We start from the raw sequence: 22,045 nt of genomic DNA, 5'->3' as shown, positions 1-22,045 counted from the left end.
AGAACCACGGAATGCAGAATTGAAGGGAAAAATAGAAAATTTAACAATTATAATTGGAGACTTCAATATCTCACTTTCAATGATAAATAGAGTAATGAGGCAGAAGATTAACAAGGAAATAGAAGACTTGAGCAGCACTACAAATCAATGAGACCTGACAGAAATCTATAGAACACTCCGCCCAATGAAAGCTTTCTTCTCAAGTGCACATGAAACATTCCTCAAGGATTATCATATGTCAGGCTATAAAATAAGCCTCAATACATTTAAAAGAATTTAAAACATATGAGTAATGTTTTCTGATAACAAGTAATAAAACTGGAAATCAATAGGGGCACCTGGGTGGCTCAGTCAGTTGAGCGTCGGACTTTGGCTCAGGTCATGATTTCGCAGTTCCGTGATTTCAAGCCCCACGTTGGGCTCTGTGCTGACAGCTCAGAGCCTGGAGCCTGCTTCAGATTCTGTGTCTCTCTCTCTCTCTGCCCCTTCCCCACTCATGCTCTGTCTCTCTCTGTCTCTCAAAAATGAATAAACGTTAACAAAAATTTAAAAAAAAACTCTGGAAATCAATAATAAAAGAAAAATTGGTAAATTCTCAAATATGTGGAAAGTAAGCAACACACTCCTAAATAAACAACAGGAAAAAGAAAAAAATCACAAGAGCAATCAGAAAATAATCTGACCTTGGGGCGCCTGGGTGGCGCAGTCGGTTAAGCGTCCGACTTCAGCCAGGTCACGATCTCGCGGTCCGTGAGTTCGAGCCCCGCGTCAGGCTCTGGGCTGATGGCTCAGAGCCTGGAGCCTGTTTCCGATTCTGTGTCTCCCTCTCTCTCTGCCCCTCCCCCATTCATGCTCTGTCTCTCTCTGTCCCAAAAATAAATAAAAACGTTGAAAAAAAAATTAAGAAAATAATCTGACCTTAATGAAAATGAAAAAACGAGACAGTAAAATTTATGGAATAAATTTTCCACTTTAATAAAGTAAAAAAATAATAATAATACAGGCAAACTAAACCAAAAGCAAACAGAATGAAGGAAATAATAAATGTTGGAGAGGAAACAAATAGATAATAGAAAAATAATAGAAACTATAAAAGAAACCAAAAGTTGGCTCTTTGAAAAGATCAGCAAAACTGACAAACCATTACCAAGACTGTACAAGAAAAAAGAAAGGCTCAAATTACTAATATCAAGAATAAAAGAGGAGTTATCATTGCGTACCATTCAAAAATAAAAAAGAGAATATGAGAATACTATAAACATTTACATGATGACAAGTTAGATAACTTAGATGAAATGAACGAATTACTAAAAAGACAAAAACTCAAAGACAAGATATTAAAAAAAATTTTACTATACCAATAACAAGAGATTAAATTAATAATTTTTTAAAATTTCCTTAAAAAAAGCCCAAGCTTGGGGCACCTGGGTGGCGCAGTCGGTTAAGCGTCCGACTTCAGCCAGGTCACGATCTTGCGGTCCGTGAGTTCGAGCCCCGCGTCAGGCTCTGGGCTGATGGCTCGGAGCCTGGAGCCTGTTTCCGATTCTGTGTCTCTCTCTCTCTCTGCCCCTCCCCTGTTCATGGTCTGTCTCTCTCTGTCCCAAAAATAAATAAACGTTGAAAAAAAAAATTTAAAAAAAAGCCCAAGCTCAGATGGCTTCACAAGTGAATTTTACCAAGCCTTTAAAGAAGTTTTAGTACCAATCATTTACCCTCCAAAAAATATGAGCAAGAATAACTCTCAAATATATGATTACCATGATACCAGAATCAGACAAAAATAATTACAAGAAAACTAGAATGTAAATGTAAAAACTGAATGTAAAATAAAAATCTCCAACAGAATAGTAGTATGTCAAATGCAGTGACACACAAAAAGGAATATGCACCATGAGCAAATGGGATTTATCCCAGATTGAAAAGTTGGTTTAACAAATATAAAGTCAATCAATGTAATATACAATATTAATAGATTAAAGTTAAGACTCACATAATAATCTCAACAGATGCAGGAAAAACACTGGGCAAAAGCCAACACCCTTTTCAAATAAAAACACTTCACAAACTAGGAATACAAAAGGATTTCCTTGACCTGATAAAGAACATCTAAGACCTGAGTAGCTCAGTTGGTTGAGTGTCTGGCTTCAGCTCGGGTCATGATTTCATGGTTCATGGGTTTGAGTTCCACATCAGGTTTGCTGCTGTCAGCCAGGAGCCTGCTTTGGATCCTCTGTCTGCCTCTCTCTCTGCCCATCCCCCATTTGAGTGCACATGCTCTCTCTCTCTCTCTCTCTCTCAAAAATAAATAAACATTAAAAAAAAAAAGAACATCTAAGAAACATTCACAGCTAATATCTAATATTACACTCAATGGTGACACACTGAATTATTTCAGCCTTAGATCAGGAAAAGATAAGGAGGTCTACTCTTACAATTTTTAGTCAAAATTGTATAGGAAGCTTTTTGTTTTTTAAATTTTACTTATTTTTGAGAAAGAGAGTTTGATGCAGGGCTGGAGCTCACTAATCATGAGATCATGACCTGAGCTGAAGTCAGATGCTCAACTGACTGAGCCACCCAGGTGCCCCAAAACTGTATAAAGTTCTAACCAAGGCAATTAGGCAACCAAAAGAAATAAGAGACATCCATATTGAAATTGAGGAAGTAAAAGTATCTATAGTCACAGATAACATGACCTTGTATATTGAAAATCTTGCAAAATCTACAGTAAACCTATTAGGATTATACTAGGGGTGCTTGGGTGGCTCATTTTATTGAGTGTCTGACTTCAGCTCAGGTCATGGTCTCAGGGTTCATGAGTTTGAGCCCATGTAGGGCTTTGCACTGAGAGCACGGAGCTTGCTTCGGATTCTCTGTCTCCCTCTTTTTCTCTGCCCCTCCCCCACTAGGTCTTTTTCACTCTCTCTCTCTCTTTCTCTCTCTCTCCCTTTCTCTCTCTCTCAAAAATAAAGAAACATTAAAAAAAATTAATACTAGTTAGTAGGATGCAACGTTTCAGGATACAAGACTAATATACAAAAATCAATTGTATTTCTATACTTCACCAATGAACAATCTCAAAAGGAAAACAAGAAAACAATTTCATAAACAACTTAATTAAAAAATAAAATACTTAAAATTAACTTAATAAAACAAAGTCAGTACTTGAACACTACAAATTACAAAATATCTTTGAAGAAAATTAAAGATCTAAATAAATAGAAACATCTCACTTTTACACTTTACTCCCTAAATTGATCTCAGATTCAAATAATTCCTCTTAAAATTCCAGCTGCTCTTTTCACTTGTATTTGACAAGTGATTCTAAAATTCATATGGAAATGCAATGAACCCTAATGAGTCAAAACTATCTTGAAAAAGAACAAGGTTGGAGGACTCATATTTCCAGATTTCCAAACTTATTACAAAGCTACAGTATTCAAGTCAATGTGGCACTGGCATAAGGATAGACAAGTCAACAAAATAGGCTTGAGAGTTACCCTTACATGCCTTTATTCTTATGGTTAATTGACTTTTGGCAAGGGAGCTAATAAGAAAAGAACAGGTCAATAATGGTGTACAGACAATTGGATACCTACCTGCAAAAGAATGAAGTTGGATCCCTACCTCATACCGTATACAAAAATTAACTAAACATGGGTCAAAGACATAAATAGAAGAGCTAAAAATACAAAGCTTTTAGGATAAAATTTCATGACCTTGGATTAGACAATAGTTTCTTAAATATGACATCAAAATCACAAGCAACCAAGGGAAAAATAGATAAATTTGTATTCATAAAAATTCAAAACGTTTTTGCTGAAAATGATACCATCAATGATACGATCTCAGAATAAAAGAGAAAATATTTGCAAGTCATTTCTGATAAGAGACTTATATCTAGAATTTTATAAAGAATTCTTGCAACCCAATGTAAAAAGACTATTAACTCAATTAAAAAATAGACAAAAGATTTGAGCAGATATTTCTTCATAGAAGATATACAAATAGCTAACAAGCACATGAAATGATGCTCAACATCATTACTACTTAGGGAAATGCTAATCTCACATCCAGTAGGGTAGCTACAATCAAAAAGGACTATCAACACTAACAAGTGTTTTCAAGGATGTAGAGCAATTGGAACCCTCCTACATGGCTGGTAGGAATGTAAAATGTTGTATCTACCTTGGAAAATGTTTTTGTTATTCTTCAAAGTGTCCAATGCAGAGTTACTATCTGACCCAAAAATTCTACTTCTAGGTATATACCCGAGAGGACTGAAAGAATATGTCCACACAAAAATGTGTATGTAAATGTTACTAGCAACATAATTCATAATAGACAAAAATTAGAAAACAACCCAAATGTCCATCAACTGATAAATGGATAAGTAAAATGTGGTATTTCCATACAGTGGAATATTATTTGGCCATAAAAAGGAATCAAGTATTGATACATGACAAAACATTGATATTCTAAGTTAACGAAGCCAGACACACAAGGTCAAATATTTTGAGATCAAATTTTTGTGGAGTATCCAGAGTAGGTACTTCTATAGAGACAGAAGATAGACGACTAGTTGCCTAAAGCTGGCGGGAGGGAGAGATGCTAATGTTGTCTTTGGGGGATGATGAAAATGTTCTGAAATTAGATAGTAGTGATAAACTCATGACACTATGAATATACTAAACGGTACTGAAGTGGACAATTTTAAAGGGTGAACTTTATGGCATGTGGATTATACGTCAATAAATCTACTTTAAAAATTCATTCCCTATATTAAAGGATCCAATGCTGATGTCTGCCTAGGAGACTAGTCCCTTGTCCATCCCACTTTGAGTTAATCATGAGCCCTATTTTCTGTTGTACACACACATACCCTTACAAGGACCCTCTAATCCGTATAGATTATCCTCACTTGAAGATAGAGAATTTCACGAGACCAGTGGGGTTCAGAGGTGAGAAAGAAAATGTAGAATTCATCCAGTATGATAAAACCTGCGTAGGAGGCAGGAAGGTGTTAGGAAGGTCTTCGGTCGGTAAAAGGCTAATTATGGGTACAAGATAAGACAAATAACAGGGAGTTGAAAGAAAACTGCATTGAAAATTAAGGAAAGACATGGAATTACTAAGTAAAACCATCAAGGATATGAAGTCTGGTGTCCTTTTGGAAAAGAAGTAACAGGAAATTAAGCTTAAAAAAACAAGTGGCAGTAACTTTAACTTTTTCAATGTAAATCATAGAGAATCACAGAAAAGAATGCAATCAGAAATTATTTTGCAGAAGTTTAAAAAAACTTCAGTGAAAAGCCTGTCATCAAAGAATTTCTGGGTAGGTATTAGAGCAGAGCTTAGGGAAGAGTACACATGCAAGAATTAAAGTCTTGGATCATTGTTTTCTAAGTTTTAAGCTGTTTTGAGCATTTCCCCACAGCCCTAAATAATTATCTTAAGCCAGCTGTGTTCCGTTTGTGTTAATTCAGCTTCTTTTATTTCCCATTTGACAAATTGTGTACATTAAGTTGTGAATATTAACATTGGTGTAATAAATGAGCAATTTACCATCTCTGAAAGAAGTCAACAGCCTGAAAGGCACTCATGGAGGTATATTTATAACAAACACCTGTGTTAATTTCCTTTCACAAGGAGCACAATAGCGCCCTCCTTGAGGCAGCACCTTTTGATAAAGTGAATAAGAAAGTGCTCATCACATCATTTATTTCTTGTTCTTCTCATGTGCCAGAAAGCATGTGTTCCTTTCAATTAATATTCTGTTCCTTGTACAAAAGTTGTTTGACAGTAAATGTATTTTTGGAGGGCAGTAAATTAGGTGAAATAATGAATGTGAAATTTGGATGAGGTTTAGGGTAAAAATACTATTCATGACACCTTTCAAAAGATTTTATTCTGTAAAAGGGGCAGCCTTGGCAAAGATGGTGTAGGCGAGATGATGAATTCCTTGAGAGCAGAGTGTTTCTTTTGTTCAGCTTTGTGCAAACAGGTTTATTGAAGTCTTAACCCATTGAGTTAGAAACATGAAAAACATGTTTTTTTTCACTTTTTCTCATCATACTTCATCCATTCTATGTCTAATCTTCCTTGCCTCAGCTTAATAACATCAGGGGCAGATGATATCTTGTTCCAGTCCCTTTTGGTGACTCATACTACTCCAATCCAGTTCAAAACTTAATGTCAGATCTGACTCAAATCACTTCTTCCCTCTCACAGCACAGTCTAGAGCTGGTTGCTGTAAGACTGCTTCATATCTCTCTTCTGGTACTACTCCTCTGGAGTTGAAAGGGAGGCAGGAGGGATGAGGAAGGCGGCATTTCTTAGAAAATAAGCTTTTTTTTTTTTTTAAAGAAGATCTTTATTTATGGAAAGACATCCCATGTCTTTGGGTCAGAAGATTTAATATTGTTAAGATAGCAGTATCCCCAAATTGATCTATAGATTCAGTGTAATCTCAGTCAGAATCCCAGCTGCTGGGTTTTTTTTTTTTTTTTTCAGAAACTGATAAGCTGATGCTAAAATGTATATGGAAATGCAAGGGATCCATAATAGCCAACAGTCTTGAGAAGGAAGAGCAAAGTTGGAAGGCTCACAGTTGCTGATTTCCAAACTTTCTGCAAACATGCAATCATCAGGAGGGTGTGGTTCTGACACACAGACAGACATCTAGATCAACAGAATAGAATTGGGAGCCCAGAAATAATCCATTACATTTATACTCAATTGATTTTCAACAAGAATGCCAAGACAATTCAATGGGGAAAGAACAGTCTTTTCTTTTTTTTTTTTTTAATTATTTTTTTAACGTTTATTTATTTTTGAGACAGAGAGAGACAGAGCATGAACGGGGGAGGGGCAGAGAGAGAGGGAGACACAGAACCGGAAGCAGGCTCCAGGCTCTGAGCCATCAGCCCAGAGCCCGACGCGGGGCTCGAGCTCACGGACTGCGAGATCGTGACCTGAGCTGAAGTTGGATGCTTAACCGACTGAGCCACCCAGGCGCCCCAAGAACAGTCTTTTCAATGAACGGTGCTCAGGCAACTGGAAATGTAATCATTTCGGGGTGATGAAAACTTTCTATAAGTAGGCAATGGTGATGGTTGTACAACTCCATGAATATACTAAAAACCAATGAATACTACACTTTAAATGGGACACTTTTATGGCTTGTGACTTATATCTCAACAAAACTACTTAAGAAGGATTAAATAGTTGGAAAAAATAGTTGGGTATTTATATAATGTAGAGTCAAATAAGGGCATGTTACCAAGGTGAAAAGTATTACAAGAAAAGATTTATATACTTGATTATAAATTACTTTTATAATTTCTCTATTAAAATGCTATTAATAAACTTTGTTTCACCAGACACAGTATTAATAATATCCTTAATATATAGGGCACCTGGGTGGCTCAGTCAGTGAAGCATCTGACTCCTGACCATGATCATGGCCAGATCACGATCTCACAGTTCGTGGGTTTGAGCCCCACATCGGGCTCTGCGCTGACAATGCAGAGCTTGCTTGGGATTCTCTCTTTCCCTCTCTCTCTCGGCCCCTCCATTATTCTCTCTCTCTCTCTCTCTCTCTCTCTCAAAAAATAAATAAATAAACTTAAAAAAAGATTTAAAAAATAAAATTAAAAAAATTTTAAAATATATAAAAATGGTTAAAATCAGTAAGAAAATTATCAATACTTTAACAGAAATGTAGATAAAGAAAATGAGCAGTTTACAAGATAAGAAATAGAACTGGCCAACAAACACATATAAAAATATTAATATTTACTGATAGTTCAAGAAATGCTGATTAAAGCACAACAAAATGCCTCTCTCACCCAATGCATTGGTGAAGAGTTTTAAAAAGTATAATACCCATGGCTGGTGAATATGTGGAAAAGTACGATTCTCATACCCTTCTGGTGGGAGTGTAACTTGGAATAATGGGGTTGAGGGCAATGTGGCAATATAAATCAAATGCTTAGAAACGTTAATATTTTGAGCAATTCCCTTTCTAGAATTACATTCCAAGAAATAATGCAAGAGGTATTCAAAAGAATATGTACAGGGTTATGTGTCCTTGTGAATTTTTGTGAAAAACTAGAAACAATCCAAGTGCCTAACAATAAGAGATGAGACCTAGCCATTACAATTGTTTGGGGGAGGATACTAGAGTGAACATTGGTACCCAGAATCTGTTCTCTCTTCATTCCTAGAATCCCATGAAGCCCCACTATTCAGGAAAAGCTGATCTACCAACCCCTCGGACAGAACTTGGCTGAATGCATGATACCTAGGTAATCATGACAATACAGGTCAGTGAGATGCAAAGAACAGTTTACCAGGGTCTTTGGTGCAGCTTCTAGAAGCATCAACTCTTTCCCCGGCCTTTCGCACGTTTGGACAGGAGCCCAGACCTTTGCAGTCATCTCCAACGTCTCTGAAGACGCAGCTGACACCAGGAAAGGGCAGGGAAGAGAGGATTACAGGGAAATGGAGCCGGAGCCACCAGATTTAGTCAGCCCTGAAGCCCCTCTTCTGGGCTTCAAGCTATGACTCTATACATTTGATTATCGTTTGAGCTGGATTGAGAGGGTTTTTTGCAATTTGCCACCATAGGTCACACGTGTAGGTTTACTCTGCCTCTTATTCACACCCCAAAGCAGGAGGGGGGGGGGGGTACAAATAACAACTGGCTTTCACTTTATTCGTGTCTTTAGAATACTCAGTGTGGGTCTCCTTTCTCCACCCCTGAACAACATCTCAGGCAAGCACTATAGATTTTTGGATGGGGATAGAATTCATAGGGTGTGTGGGTTTACCGGGATGAATCTCTAACTGAAAGTTAACATTGTCTACATCAGGAAATGTTGGGACGGAGGTCGCTTGGGTTGAGGTCTGCAACAAACTACCAGTGCTTCTCAGGAGAGAGCCGACAGTGTCGTGGCAGCCAGGACATCTGGCCAACGTCAGTCAGGTGAGAACCGGTAACACAAATGCTGCCGGCCAGGTGAACACTCTCTACCATTTTCCTTATATTCTTCTGTTCCCCTGCTCTGAGTATGGAAGAGCCAAAAGATGGAGAGGGCGGATGACCATGCTCACCGAAATCCCGCTGCCAGGACAGGCAGGGACTACTCAGAATGGGTGCCTTCCATAAGCAACCAGTGCACAGGACTGATGGGAAAAAAACTGGCCCGGCCTCTGACTTCACTCCATGGGCGTAGCGCTTGGATTTTTCTTCCCGATGTCTACAAACTCACAAATGGCAGTTTGCTCTAAGCAAAACAATTCAGTGAATTACAGCCCGAGGCACCAGGGATGATGGATGTTACTTTGGCCACACTGACTTTTATATTTTTTTCAGATTAACTCCATGAGGCACAGTGATCACAGACTCTGTAATGCCTGTTTGAATTAGAAAAATCTTCCAACAATCATTTTCTTTTTACCAGTCAGTATACAGCGATCAGAGAGACATTTTTTTTTTTTTTAAATCTCATGCAACGATTCCGATAAAAGGAAAGGGCTTTCAGTCTCTACGGGTAACAGAGCCTAAAGGGCAAGGCCTTCCTTTCCATCTTTTTATCAGCATTTTTGTAAACAGAACCTTAGATGGGAATATACTCCTCATCCAAAAATAAATGAAACTTTCCATTCTGAGAATGATGAGGTGCAACTCACAGAAGCGTGACAATCGTGAGGATTCCTTCTCCTCCTGCTCTTCTCCAAGGAGTTCCACTGACTTTTTGCAACTTCCGGTTTTTATTTTATTTTAATTATTTTTCTTTTTTAAAAATGGTTATTTTATTTTTGAGAGAGTGCGCGCGCGTGCGCGTCCAGGGGAGGGGCAGAGAGAGAGGGACAGAGGATCCTCAACCGGCTCTGCGGACTCGGCAAGATCACAACCTGAGCCAAAGTCAGACGCTTCACTGACGGAGCCACCCAGGCGCCCGTATTTTAATTTTTAAAACTCAGGACAGAGATGCCCAGACATAAAGTCTAGAAATAGAAGTAATCCCAACGATCCACAAGCCTGAAGACGGGGGGGGGGGGGGGGGGGGCGGGCAATAAAGCCAAAAACTGTGCATTTCCCAAACTGTGTCCATAAAGCAGAGGACTCGATTGCCATTGGCCCATGTTGGATCCAAAATGGGAGTTGTTTTGTAGGAGCATGCAGTAGGTTTTGGTGGTTTCGAGCTTCTCTGTATCCATTTCTCTTTCTTATCCGCCCCTTCGTTACCTTCATTATGATTACCTTCCAGCCACTGCGTAAGGTCTCGTGGGACTATCGCTGAAGTTCTCCTCCTTCCACTACCCCCTCTGCCCAGCTAAAGGGAAAGTAGCTGACCCAAGTCAAAGCAATTTCTTTGCTCCCTCCTTAAATCCGAACCTTGAGCTGAGGAATAAAGAAACTGAAAACTAGTTTCATTCCATCCGACTGGTAGGACTGGTGGATTCTGCTTGCTACAAGTGGCTGCTGAGGATGTCTTTCCAGGCTCTGACCTCATTAGAGGCTGACCTCATTACCCAGTCTCCCTTGAACCCTATTGCCCTTGGGTTCCTTTAGGTCCATTTTTCTTCCTGCTTAAGACGGCTCAAGGGAGTTACTGTGATTGAAGCCAAAGAACCGAACTGATACAGAGAGTGTCAGTGCCTCACAAATCCCATCTTTGAAAGCAGCTATGTTTTTATTTACTGTGTGGAAACATTGAAAGCTTTCAACACATTACATAGCCCTTAGCTCTTTCCTGTAAGATGTGTATTCAATCTGAGTAGTCTGATGTTTCTTCCTAGGGTTATAAGTAAGTATTTTGCATTTGTATTTTGAGTTTTCTTCCGTCTCCTTTGCCTACCACTCCCCTTTTCATCCAGGCAAAAGCATACAACTGTTGCTATTTAAATAGTCCTTGGAAATAATATGAAATAATTAACAATAGTACAACTTATTTTGGAAATATTAGTTTTAAAACTTCCCTTTTGGGGCGCCTGGGTGGCGCAGTCGGCTAAGCGTCTGACTTCAGCCAGGTCACGATCTCGCGGTCCGTGAGTTCCAGCCCCGCATCAGGCTCTGGGCTGATGGCTCAGAGCCTGGAGCCTGTTTCCGATTCTGTGTCTCCCTCTCTCTCTGCCCCTCCCCCGTTCATGCTCTGTCTCTCTCTGTCCCAAAAATAAAATAAAACGTTGAAAAAAAAATTAAAAAAAAAAAAAAACTTCCCTTTTGAGAATTTGATCAAGGCTAATATATCTTAAATAAAGGTGTATTTTTAAAGCCCATGGGAAAGGATAGGTCATCAAGGCACACGAAGCTAATACACAAGCTAATAAACTATTCAAACAGCTCTAAGGTCACAAAGTCAGTCATCAAAGAAAGGGCAATAGCACAGATCAATACATTGTGATGTCTTTTGACAATGGACATGAACATCTGTAGGAAATTGCAATCACATGGATGAGTGTTGTATGAAAGAAGCCAGATACCAAAGCTCACATTCTTTATGAAGCTGTTTATGCAAAGTTAAGACCAGGCAAAATGAAACTATGGTGTTAAAACTTAAGAGAGGAGTTAACTTTAGAGATTTGGAGCAATGATTGAGTGGCATACAAGGGAGGTTTTGGGAACGTGGAAATGTTCCATTTCTTGACCCTTGTGATAATAACATGAACGTTCACTGTATAATAAAGCTTTGGGCTAGTTGTTTGTTTTGTGTACTTTTCTATATGTATATTTTGCTGGAAAAAGGGTTTTAAAATGAAAAGGCAATGTCCTTTTTGTTTTTTGTGGGTTTTTTTTTTTTTTTTTGGTTTTAAAGAAAAATCTTGGCCTTCTAGCATGGTGATTCTTAGGGCAGTTTATTACAGAAAAGGCAAGACACTTCTCTTTATTTACTTCTTTTCTGCCTCCCTTTTCATTTACCTTTCCTTCTATCAACACCTTCTAAACACATATTGCTTCTGCTCAAGAACAGAGTATGAGTCACTAGTAAAATCCATAGGATCTACTGTTGGACTATAGCTCCAACTCTGAGAATTCAATTTACTAGCTTAACGTTTATTATTTTGTTCAAATCGTTATAGGTAAAGTTGGGTAATGGTCTCTTTGTGAGCAACATAGGGAACTGATTGCTATGAGAAATTTTTACTTTTATATTTCCCAACTCAGGGATATTTAATTATACAAGTATAAAGAGATTCTAGTATGTGCTTTTAGTGTTACATATTTAACTGTTTTTTTTTTGTTTTTCAATACATTTAAAAATTTATATCAATGTAATTTTAAGTCATTTATATTTTAAAGAAGCCATAATTTAAAACAACACTGTGTTTCTTTCATAGACTCAATGTTTTTTAATTCAAATCCTGATATGTTATTCACAGTGCAAACACTGGTTTTGAATTAAACCTGTATTTTGAGCACTGACGAATAATTCAAAAGGAAATATTTAACACCTCTTTGTTTTCTTTCTTTCAAGAGAAAAAAAGGTCTTACACTTGAGTAAAGGCTAAATTGCAGTGATAATTCAAACTATTAAAGGAAAAGTTTAAGAACTGAAGTTGCATGGAGGCTGAAATATCTTATTTGGGGTTTAGGAGATCCAACTGGTAACTAAACCTGGCAATCAATATTCTGTAAGTTGTAAAAATGGCTAAACATTTATGCAAGATACCTAAATTCTCTTTTGCTTTGGAATTCAACTGAAATCCTGTATATTTTACCTAGAGTGATAATTGCTTTGTTTTCATTTTTTTTGACCAAATAAATTACCGTTATGCTGACGAGATAGGAGGAGAAAAAAAAAAGAAAGAGGTTATAGCTGCATATCTTTATATCTATTTATATATCCATCTGTCATGGATATTAGTCTGTTTATCTATCTATCTATCTGTCTATCTATCATAATCAAAGCATATTTTTAGCTGATTTTTAAATGAAATTCTGGGGCCTAAATGTGGAGATTTAGATTGGGAGATTTGTAGTTAAGAGCCTAAACTTTCTAGCCTAAACTTTGGTGGTATTTTTCATAATGTTTCTATGACTGGACCAACTTGATTTCCAAGTTTCCAATTAGGGTGAAAAATAATCCATTTGATCCAGTCCTCAGAAGTGGAACTGGATAAAAAGAGTGGATTCAGCATTCTTATAATTAAATGGCCCAAGTGAATAGCTGATTTACAAATTTGGTTGATAACTGAGGTCTCAGCTGTTCTAATTTACTGATTAGAGCATTACTTGGATGGGTTGACTGGCAATGGGAACAGAGCCCCTGCTGGTGACAGTTGCCTTATGGCTTTAAATTACACTTTTGGCTGGTAGCTCGGTGGTTATTACCCTACACTAAGAAGGCCAACAAAGCTAGTCTTGTCAATTTCATAACAGCTACATTACTCTTTTCAACTGGAAGCAAATCTACACCACTGCCAGAAACACAACCCCGAGATCGCCTTAGCTATGGGAGGAGGGGGCATATGGTGGGACAGCCATTTATCAACCCATCACCACCTCATGGGACAGTCACCACCAACATAGGGCATATGATACAAAGAGAGAAAAGTACTCTTGGCTCTTGCTACCGGTTCTCTGTAGAGTTGTGGTAGGTAACAGAACCTCTCTATTCCCTGATTTCCCATTTGTTTCATGGAAATAATATTAACTGTTAAGAATGGTGGAAAGATCAATCAGCTTAATCAGGTAGCATTTTTAATTCCTTGCAGGTGGTACTTACACCTGAGCTGTAACTCCGTCAACAAGCAGGGTTTATTTGGTCCTCACAGTATATAGATTACAGCATAGTTCTAAGTACTTCTGGGAATTATAAAGGAAGTGGAGAACATATCTCTATTCTCCAGGAACTATTATACTTCAGGTGAGATAGGATCACCCCCAGTGAAAACTGGCAAGCACATTAACAGAAATATAGCCAACTGCAGCTGCTGACAAGTACCCTGATGTTCCTGCAATGGTCTGTGACCAGATTGCTATGTGGAGAACTGGACGCTCTGCTGGATGCCAGGAAGGAAAACAAGGCTTATAGGATGGGTTCGCTAAGAGGGTATAATCGTTTTGGTAGATCATTTCAGCATAATCACATGCTACACTGTAATTTTTGTTTGAAAGGTTTTATTGCACAGAAAAACTGTTTATGATAAAAAACGATAGACTCAATCTGGTAAAACTACATGTGTTGATTATCATTAAAATGATCACTTTTAATATACAACATCCCCCCCCCAACAAGAATTGCACACATGCACGTAAACGATGGTTTAAATGTTATTTTGGGAGACTGGCGAGTTAATGCAAAAGTAGCAGATAGCAATATACATACTGGATATGCTACTGAACTTGAAAGATATTTCATAATAATCCATTTCCCCTGCGGCAAGTGAAGAAATTAGTTGACCCTTGAACAAGTGGGGGTTAGGGGTACTGACCCCCTGCACAGTTAAAATTCATGTACAACTTTTGGCTCCCCCCAAATTCAACTACAAATAACCTATTGTTGGTCAGAAGCCTTACTGATAATATAAAGTTATATACATAACACGTATTTTGTACGTCACACGGATTATATACTTTGTTCCTAGAAAAAGTAAGCTAGAGAAAAGAAAATGTTAAGAAAATCATAAGGAAAACATGTTTATAGCACTCTACTGTATTTATTGAAAAAAATCTGCATATAAGTGGGCCCACTCAGTTCAAGCCTATATTGTTTAAGGGTCAAAGGTACATTATATCCGAGGCTATACTTAGAGGGGAGGATAGCTAAGCAATACCTTCAAATCTCAAAGGAGAAGAGTTATGCAAAGAAATGTCCTAAATTTGGCTATTAAGTGTATATGCATCAGCACAGCTAAAAAAAAGTCTTCATAAATTGATCTGTAGTATCTTGATATTAAAACAAAATAAAAATCCAGAGCCGGTTATATTATCTAACTGAAATTCTTAAAGCTCAAATATCTGTCACGGAGCTATAGGTGTTTTTTTCTGTTGCATGCCTACCTGGATTGCCTATTCCATTACTCTTTCCTAGAGTGTCCCTTTTTCTCCTGCAAAATTTCCTCAATCATCTGGATTGTGCTTATGTGGGGGTGTTCACTTTGTGGTAATTATTATGACTTGTGCTGTATACCTCAACTTAAAAGAAAACAAGCCTTATTTGAGACTCACTTCCATGAATCATTACTATACCTGCTTGATTTAATAATCAGATCTCTACCTTTTAAGTGTTTAAATATGCTTATGTATACCTTGACCATTACACAAAGTTGTTACAATTTTGTCATCTGTTTCTTGTGTAGTTTTAGTTTACTTGGGTTTATTCATTTTCTTGGGAAACCTCAATTTCTTCACCTGCCACCTCCTTTGTAACTCGCCTATGTTACGGTATAGTAGGCAATGGAGTGTTGATAAACCGGATCTTAAACAAACAAACAAACAAACAAAAAACCAAAAAGCCCTGATTTCAAATGATTGCCAATTTCTGTGGCATAAATAGTCCCCAGTTTCAAAGTTCCAAGGTTTCACATCCAGCTCAAAAATTCCTGAATATTTAACAATAGACTCACCAACTGATAAGAGCCGGCTGGCTCCAGCCATGTACATAAGCAATAAGGTTACTGCTGGTTTTGCAATGACTTAGAACAGCCTTTCCACTAACTGCTCATTCACTCATACCACCACAAAATTCTTCCAGCTGTGGGCATAGACAATCAACGTATTTCAGTGTAGAATCAATGATGGGTAAAAACTGTTCCCTCTGTGCATCCCCGCAGAGCTGAAGCTAAATAAGCCAATTTGCTGAATTACTTAGAACCAAGTATTTATTGCATCACAAACAGATATTTTCCACTTGTCAGAAAATGTAACAGAGCCAAGATACCAGTTGCTGTTTGCTTTCTGCCACAAGTGCCGACTAAATGGAATGGATACTCAATAAGCTGTATTAAACTGAAGGATGCATTTGCAAAATGGTGAGGGGGGTGAATAAAGAGGCAACATTAATGTCAGAGGCAATTATGGGTATGAACGCTTCTTGCTACTGTATAAGCCTGCCCCTGCTACACATGCTCGGGGCATAAATAAAGACTACGTAGAAGGGTTTTGCTCACAGAAGTTCAAACACATAAAGGCAACTGACATTTTCAATGTCAACATTTTGGAGGGCATTCTCCTGATTTATGAGGATGCTTAATATTTCAGCATGCGCCGATAAGAAAAAAACAACCAGAAGGAAAATAAGGGTTAAAAGATCTGAAATATGGTAGGAAAAAATGTTTTAAGAAACACTGATTCTACTGAAAATAAAAACCTAGGTTTCTTCTATTATAATCAAGTGACACGGAAGGTGGAGGAAAGAAACACCATTAAACTTCGCTCCCCAAATCACATGACTTCAAATTTCCTGGGGCCAGGGGAAGCCATGACTGGAAATTGAATGCCAGCCCCTGTGGCATTTTCCTTTCCCCTCTTTTCCCTGTCTCCACCTTCACTGGCACTGGAATCTGAAACTGGACAATCATGCCCAATGACTTCTTTTCTCTGAGTCTGGGCTTTCTAAGGAGTCATAAAAATATGAGAAGGACATCAGAATCGGAGGCGGTACTAGTTTGGGGATTATGTTCCGGCTCATAACTCTCTGACTTTTGATCAAATGTTGATGGGGAGATTTGGCCCTGCTGCACTTCTGGACACTGCCCTACACATCTCCTTCCTAGTGCTGGAACCACTATGAACCATGGTGACAGAGGAGACAGCATCTTGCAGGTCTCACTCTATCTCACTCGTGATCTTTCTCTCTCTTATGCATGCATGCATGTGCTAATCTTACCTCGCACATCTGTCCTCTCCCTACCTTTCAGATTCCTTTCCTCATTTGTAGTGCTGCATGCTGAGAGTAGATTTCCTAAGGAAGGTTTTCCCACCGTGACTTGGCTTCTATAATCATAGTGTAAAACCCACCAAGTTGTAACCTTTTCACTTGTCAACACCTAAGCCAAATGCCTTGCTTATCATTAGATACAAATGAAAACAAGTGTCACAATTTGGCTTCTGCAGGAAGCAGTGTCTGAGACAGGGTTTAATGTTCCAGGAGTGCCCTGGGATCAACATCCACGGAAAGGAGGAGGTCAGTGAGACCGGGAAGAAGTCGAGCTATGATGCAGGCTTGACCACAGCCACAAGGAGTTCTGGAGTTTAACAGGCTCAGCTGAATCATCCCATTTTGGGAGGAAATGGTTGGTCCTTTGTAGTCCTACCTCCAGCCATCATTAGATGGGACTTTTACTTAGAGTGGCATGACCTTGGTGAGGTGGCTCTTTGTAGGTAGAGTGTTCCCTGAAAGGACTGAAAGCTGTTCCACTGAAACTCTCACAGCAGCTGGGATAAGAAGCCCTTCCTTGAAAGGGGGTTTAAGCACCACACCTTCATATCCACCCCTGCAAGTCTCCTTACCCTGAAAAATGTCTACCATTGTTCACCCATCATATGTCCTTCGTAAGAGCACAAGAGACTACCGAGCAGTATGTCAAAAACTATCTGTGGTACCATCTGTCCCGGAGCCATTAGATAGCCATCAGCAATAAACAAACAGCACCCCTGACCCAAACCTCTTTCCTTACACAAATATTAACTCAAAATGAATCATGGACTTAATGTAACATGAAAACCATGAAACTTTTAGAAAAGGACAAAGGAGAAAATCTTGGGAGCTCAGGTTAGGCAAAGAGTTCTTAGACAACATCAAAGCATAAGCCCTCAAAACAATCAATACATTGGATTTCATTAAATTAAAATCTCTGTTCTGAAAAAGCCCACGTGAGGAGGATGAGAAGACAAACTGCATACGAGAGAAAATATTTGCAGACCATATATCTGACAAAGGACCAGCATCTAGAGAACGTAATAAGTTCTTAAAACTCAACAGTTAGAAAATGGGCAAGACACATGAACAGACATTTCATTGAAAAGGATACATGGATGGCAGATAAGCATGGGAAAAGTTGCTCAGCATCACTAGTCATCAGGGAAATGCAAATTAAAACCACAAGGGGACATCACTATACACCTATCAGAATGGCTAAAATAAAAACAGAGATGCCACCAAATGCTGGTGAGGGTGTGCAGAAACTAGATCAATTACGTTTTGCTGGTGGGAACAAAAAATGGTACAGACGCTCTGGAAGAGTCTGGCAGCTTCTTAAAAAACTAAACATGCAACTGTGACTTGGCAATTGCATTGTCATTTATCCCAGAAAAATGAAAACTTCAGTTCACACAAAAACCTGTGCATGAATTTTTATGGTAGATTTATTTGTAAGGTTCAAACTGGAAATAACCCAGATGTCCTTCAATAGGTGAATGGTTAAACAAGCGGTGGTATATCCAACCATGGAATAGTATTCAGCTATAAAAAGGAGCAAGCTACTAACACATTTGACAACGTCAATAAATCTCCAGGGAGTTATGCCGAGAGAAACAAGTCAATCTCAAAAGGCTACCTATTGTATGATTCCATTTACAGAAGTTTCTTGAAGGGACCAAACCATAGAGGCAAGTTAGTTGTTAACCAGAGGTTAAGGATGGAGGGGTGTGGTGTGTGTGCAGGAGGGAAGTGGGTGTGGCTACAAAACGGCAACACAAGGGACCCTTGTGATGATGGAAATGTCCTATGTCTTTTTTACGTCAGTGTTAATATCCTGGTTGTGATGTTGAACTACAGTTTTGCATCATGTTACCGCAAGGGAAAACTGTAAAGGATGCATGGGATCGCGCCAGATTCTTTCCACTGCATGTAAACCTGCAATTACCTCAAAACAAAAAGTGAAAAAAACGGTGAAAAAAGTCTTGAACTCAATAAATCAACTACTTAATTTCCTCTATGAAATAGCAGCGTCACACATTGGTGAGGTAAAGCGTTATCCCCGTGGGATGCAGAGGTGATTCAATTGCCTATTGCTATATAACAAACGACCTCAAAATACAGTGGCTTGAAACAACCATTATTTTGTTTTTACCGTTCTCTGTCAGGAACTTAAGCTCGTCTGGGCAGATATTTTAATCCACGTGTTGTCGGTTGGTGTCATTCACTTGGGGGCATTCAGTAGCAGAGGCTGGGCCAGAAATCTTAAGAAGTCTGGTGCCGCATGGTCAGCAGAGTTTCCTCACAGCGTGGTGGTCACGGGGTAGTCGGACTTTCGAGAGGAATTAACACGAATTGGTAAACACTGAAGCCACAGATCTCTTAAGTCCCAGACTCGGAAATTACAGCATCATTTCTGAAACATTTTACTGGTCCCGACAAATCTCAGCTCAGACCGAAGGGGAGAGAAAATAGCCTCCAACTTTCAGTGTGAGAAGGAGTAAAGAATTTATGACCATCTTACTCCATCCTTGGGGGAGATTAATTCTTCAAAAAAAAAAATGTTTCTATGTAGGACGTTTTCAAAAATTATATATTCACGTAAAAAAAATTTTTTTTAACTTTTACTCATTTTTGAGAGACAGAGAGAGGCAGAGTATGAGCGGGGAAGGGGCAGAGAGAGAGGGAGAGACAGAATCTGAAGCAGGCTCCAGCCTCTCAGCTGCCAGCACAAAGTGCGACGTGGGGCTCGAACTCATGAACTGCGAGATCATGACCTGAGCCGAAGTCGGACGCTCAACTGACTGAGCCACCCAGGCACCCCTATTCACGTTTTTAAAAATAAATATTGAGTTGTTCAAGTTTCTTTTTTTCTTAAAGGGTTTTGACACCATTATTTTAACTTTAATTTAATTTAATTTAATTTTATTCAAGTTTCTTATTTTATCCTGTCAGTTTTTGGTAAGTTATGTTCTCTAACTTAAGATAAAATCTTGTCTATTTTATCTAAGTTGTCAAATTCATTGGCATAAAGCTGTTTGTAATACTGCCTCATTATCATCCTAATGTTGGTAGGATCTGTAGTCACATCCTCTTTCCCAAATCTGTAGCCTTCATTTCTATTTTTGTTTTTTTTTTCTTGATTAGTTAGCTAGGAGTTTACCAATTTTATTAATCTCAAAGAACCAACTTTTGGCTCATATTTCACGGATTTTGCTTTTTTTACATATCAGTATGTTCTGGAGAGCTTTCCAAATTAGTGAATACAGATTTACCTCATTTTTATTAATTGCTGTCAAGGCATTTCATATTATGGGGGTATCAGAATTTATTTAATCATGGGCATTCTTATTTCGTTTTCTTTTTCTTCTCTTTCTTTTCTTCTTCTTCTTCTTCTCCTTCTTCTTACTATTAAAATACTGAAACATCCTTTTATGTATCTCTATACGCACATGAGAGGGGCTGGGCTTCCAGAAATTAAATTGCTTGGTCAGAAGGTATATTCATTTTACATTTTTTAAACAGGTCACTTCCAAACTGTTTTCCAAACAGCTGTATCAATTGGCACTCCCATGGACTGGGTGGAAGTATTCCCCATCGAGCCAGGTTCTTGACAATATTTAGTACCATGAACCTTTTTTAGTTATGTCATCATGGTTTGAATTTCCATTCTCTTGATCCCAGATGAGTATAGGCATCTTGTGTCTGTGCATGACTTGAGAGTTTTTTGAGAAGGATTTTAAAAATCTATTTTATATTTTTTTATCATTTAATTTTTCTTTATATATTGAAGACATTAAACCCAGGTCTGTTTCAACTTTCTGCATTGTGTTTCATTGTGTGTCTTTTTTTTTTCCACACAGAAACTTTAAATTTTGATGTGGTTATATTACTTGCTCTTTTCCTTTATGGCCTGGCATTTGTATCTTGCTAAAGAAGGCCTTTTATCTGCTTTTGAAGAGTTCAACCGACATTCATTGGCTACTCAGAGTCTCTTGTCTCTGGAGGGCAATTCTACCGCTGAGTTCTAGAATCCCTCCCTTAGGTGACCATGGCCCGCTTCCGCCACCCCACCATGGTAGAGCCCTTGATCCCTAGTCCTTCATACCAAATTGTGACATCTGTAACATCTTGCTCCCTCATCCATCCCCTCCCTCTACACACACCTTGAAAACAACTTGGGACCATCGGACACCAAAAGGAATATAGAAAATCATCCAGTTTCAAACTCTCATTTTCATAGATAAGGAGTATACAATCTAGACCTTGCTGTCCAACATGGTAGCCATTGGCTACATGTGGGTTTTTAAGTTTAAGTTAATTAAAGTAAAAAACTCAGTCACACAAACCAAATTTTAAATGCTCTATAGCTACACGTGCCTCATGGCTACTTTACTGGACAGTAAGATTTAGACTGTTTCCATCACTGCAGAAAGTTCTAGTGGCTGCTCTAGAGCTTTGTTATTTAAAGGGCCATGTGCTGACCCATATAGCAAGACCAGAGGCATCACTGGGAGCTGATTAGAAATACAGAATCGCAGGGTGCCTGGGTGGCTCAGTCGGTTAAGCTTCTGACTTCAGCTCAGGTGATGATCTCACAGCTTGTGAGTTCAAGCCCTGCATCAGGCTCTGTGCTTACAGCTCAGAGCCTCCAGCCTGCTTCAGATTCTGTGTCTCTCTCTCTCTGTTCCTCCCCCACTTGTGCTCTCTCTCTCAAAAATAAATAAACATTAAAAAAAAGAGAGAGAATGTCAGTTAATAATCAGGCCACATACCAGACCTACAGAATTGGAATCTGCAATTAAAAAATATCCCCCAGGAAGTTTGCATGCAGGTTAGAGTCTAAGAAGCCCTAGTCATGTGATTTTTTTCCCCTAAGGTCAAAACAGCTGATGTCCAGGCCCTTCCCTTGACCCAGGCACCATTTCCCTTACTATCCTATGTCCTTCTTATTATCTCCCTACCATACTCACTTTCTCACTTTGTTTAATTACAGCACTTTATAAACATGTATAAGTCAGCAAGGCCATTGGGGCCCTCGGAAAACCCTCCATGCCTCAGCCTCACTCTGGTTTGCTAGTGCCTGCTTGGCAGACTTTGGAGAAAGATCCAGGTTCCTGTGATAGCATTTTAAGGAGGAAAAAAAAAAAATCCCTGCTAGGGGGTGGGGTGGG

The 22,045-nt window shown here is 38.7% G+C and overlaps 1 long non-coding RNA gene across 2 annotated transcripts in view; it reads right to left on the bottom strand.

The window, feature by feature from the left end:
- Window positions 1–22,045, bottom strand: part of LOC124526027 (uncharacterized) — a 34,882-nt gene that overhangs the window by 11,376 nt on the left and 1,461 nt on the right. The window contains exon 1 of one of the 2 annotated variants that reach the window (XR_006965601.1): window positions 19,027–19,488. The exons of the other annotated variant lie outside the window; for it this stretch is intronic. This is a non-coding gene — a long non-coding RNA (uncharacterized LOC124526027). Of the gene's footprint in view, window positions 1–19,026; window positions 19,489–22,045 lie in introns of those variants that run through there. 2 annotated transcript variants of the gene reach the window in all.

The sequence above is a fragment of the Lynx rufus genome, unplaced genomic scaffold, assembly GCF_022079265.1.
Source record: "Lynx rufus isolate CCGP_SWC_20201006 ecotype Redwood Valley unplaced genomic scaffold, mLynRuf1.p SCAF_5, whole genome shotgun sequence".
NCBI classification, from domain to species: Eukaryota; Metazoa; Chordata; class Mammalia; order Carnivora; family Felidae; genus Lynx; species Lynx rufus.
This window is presented reverse-complemented; position numbering and strand designations above follow the sequence as displayed.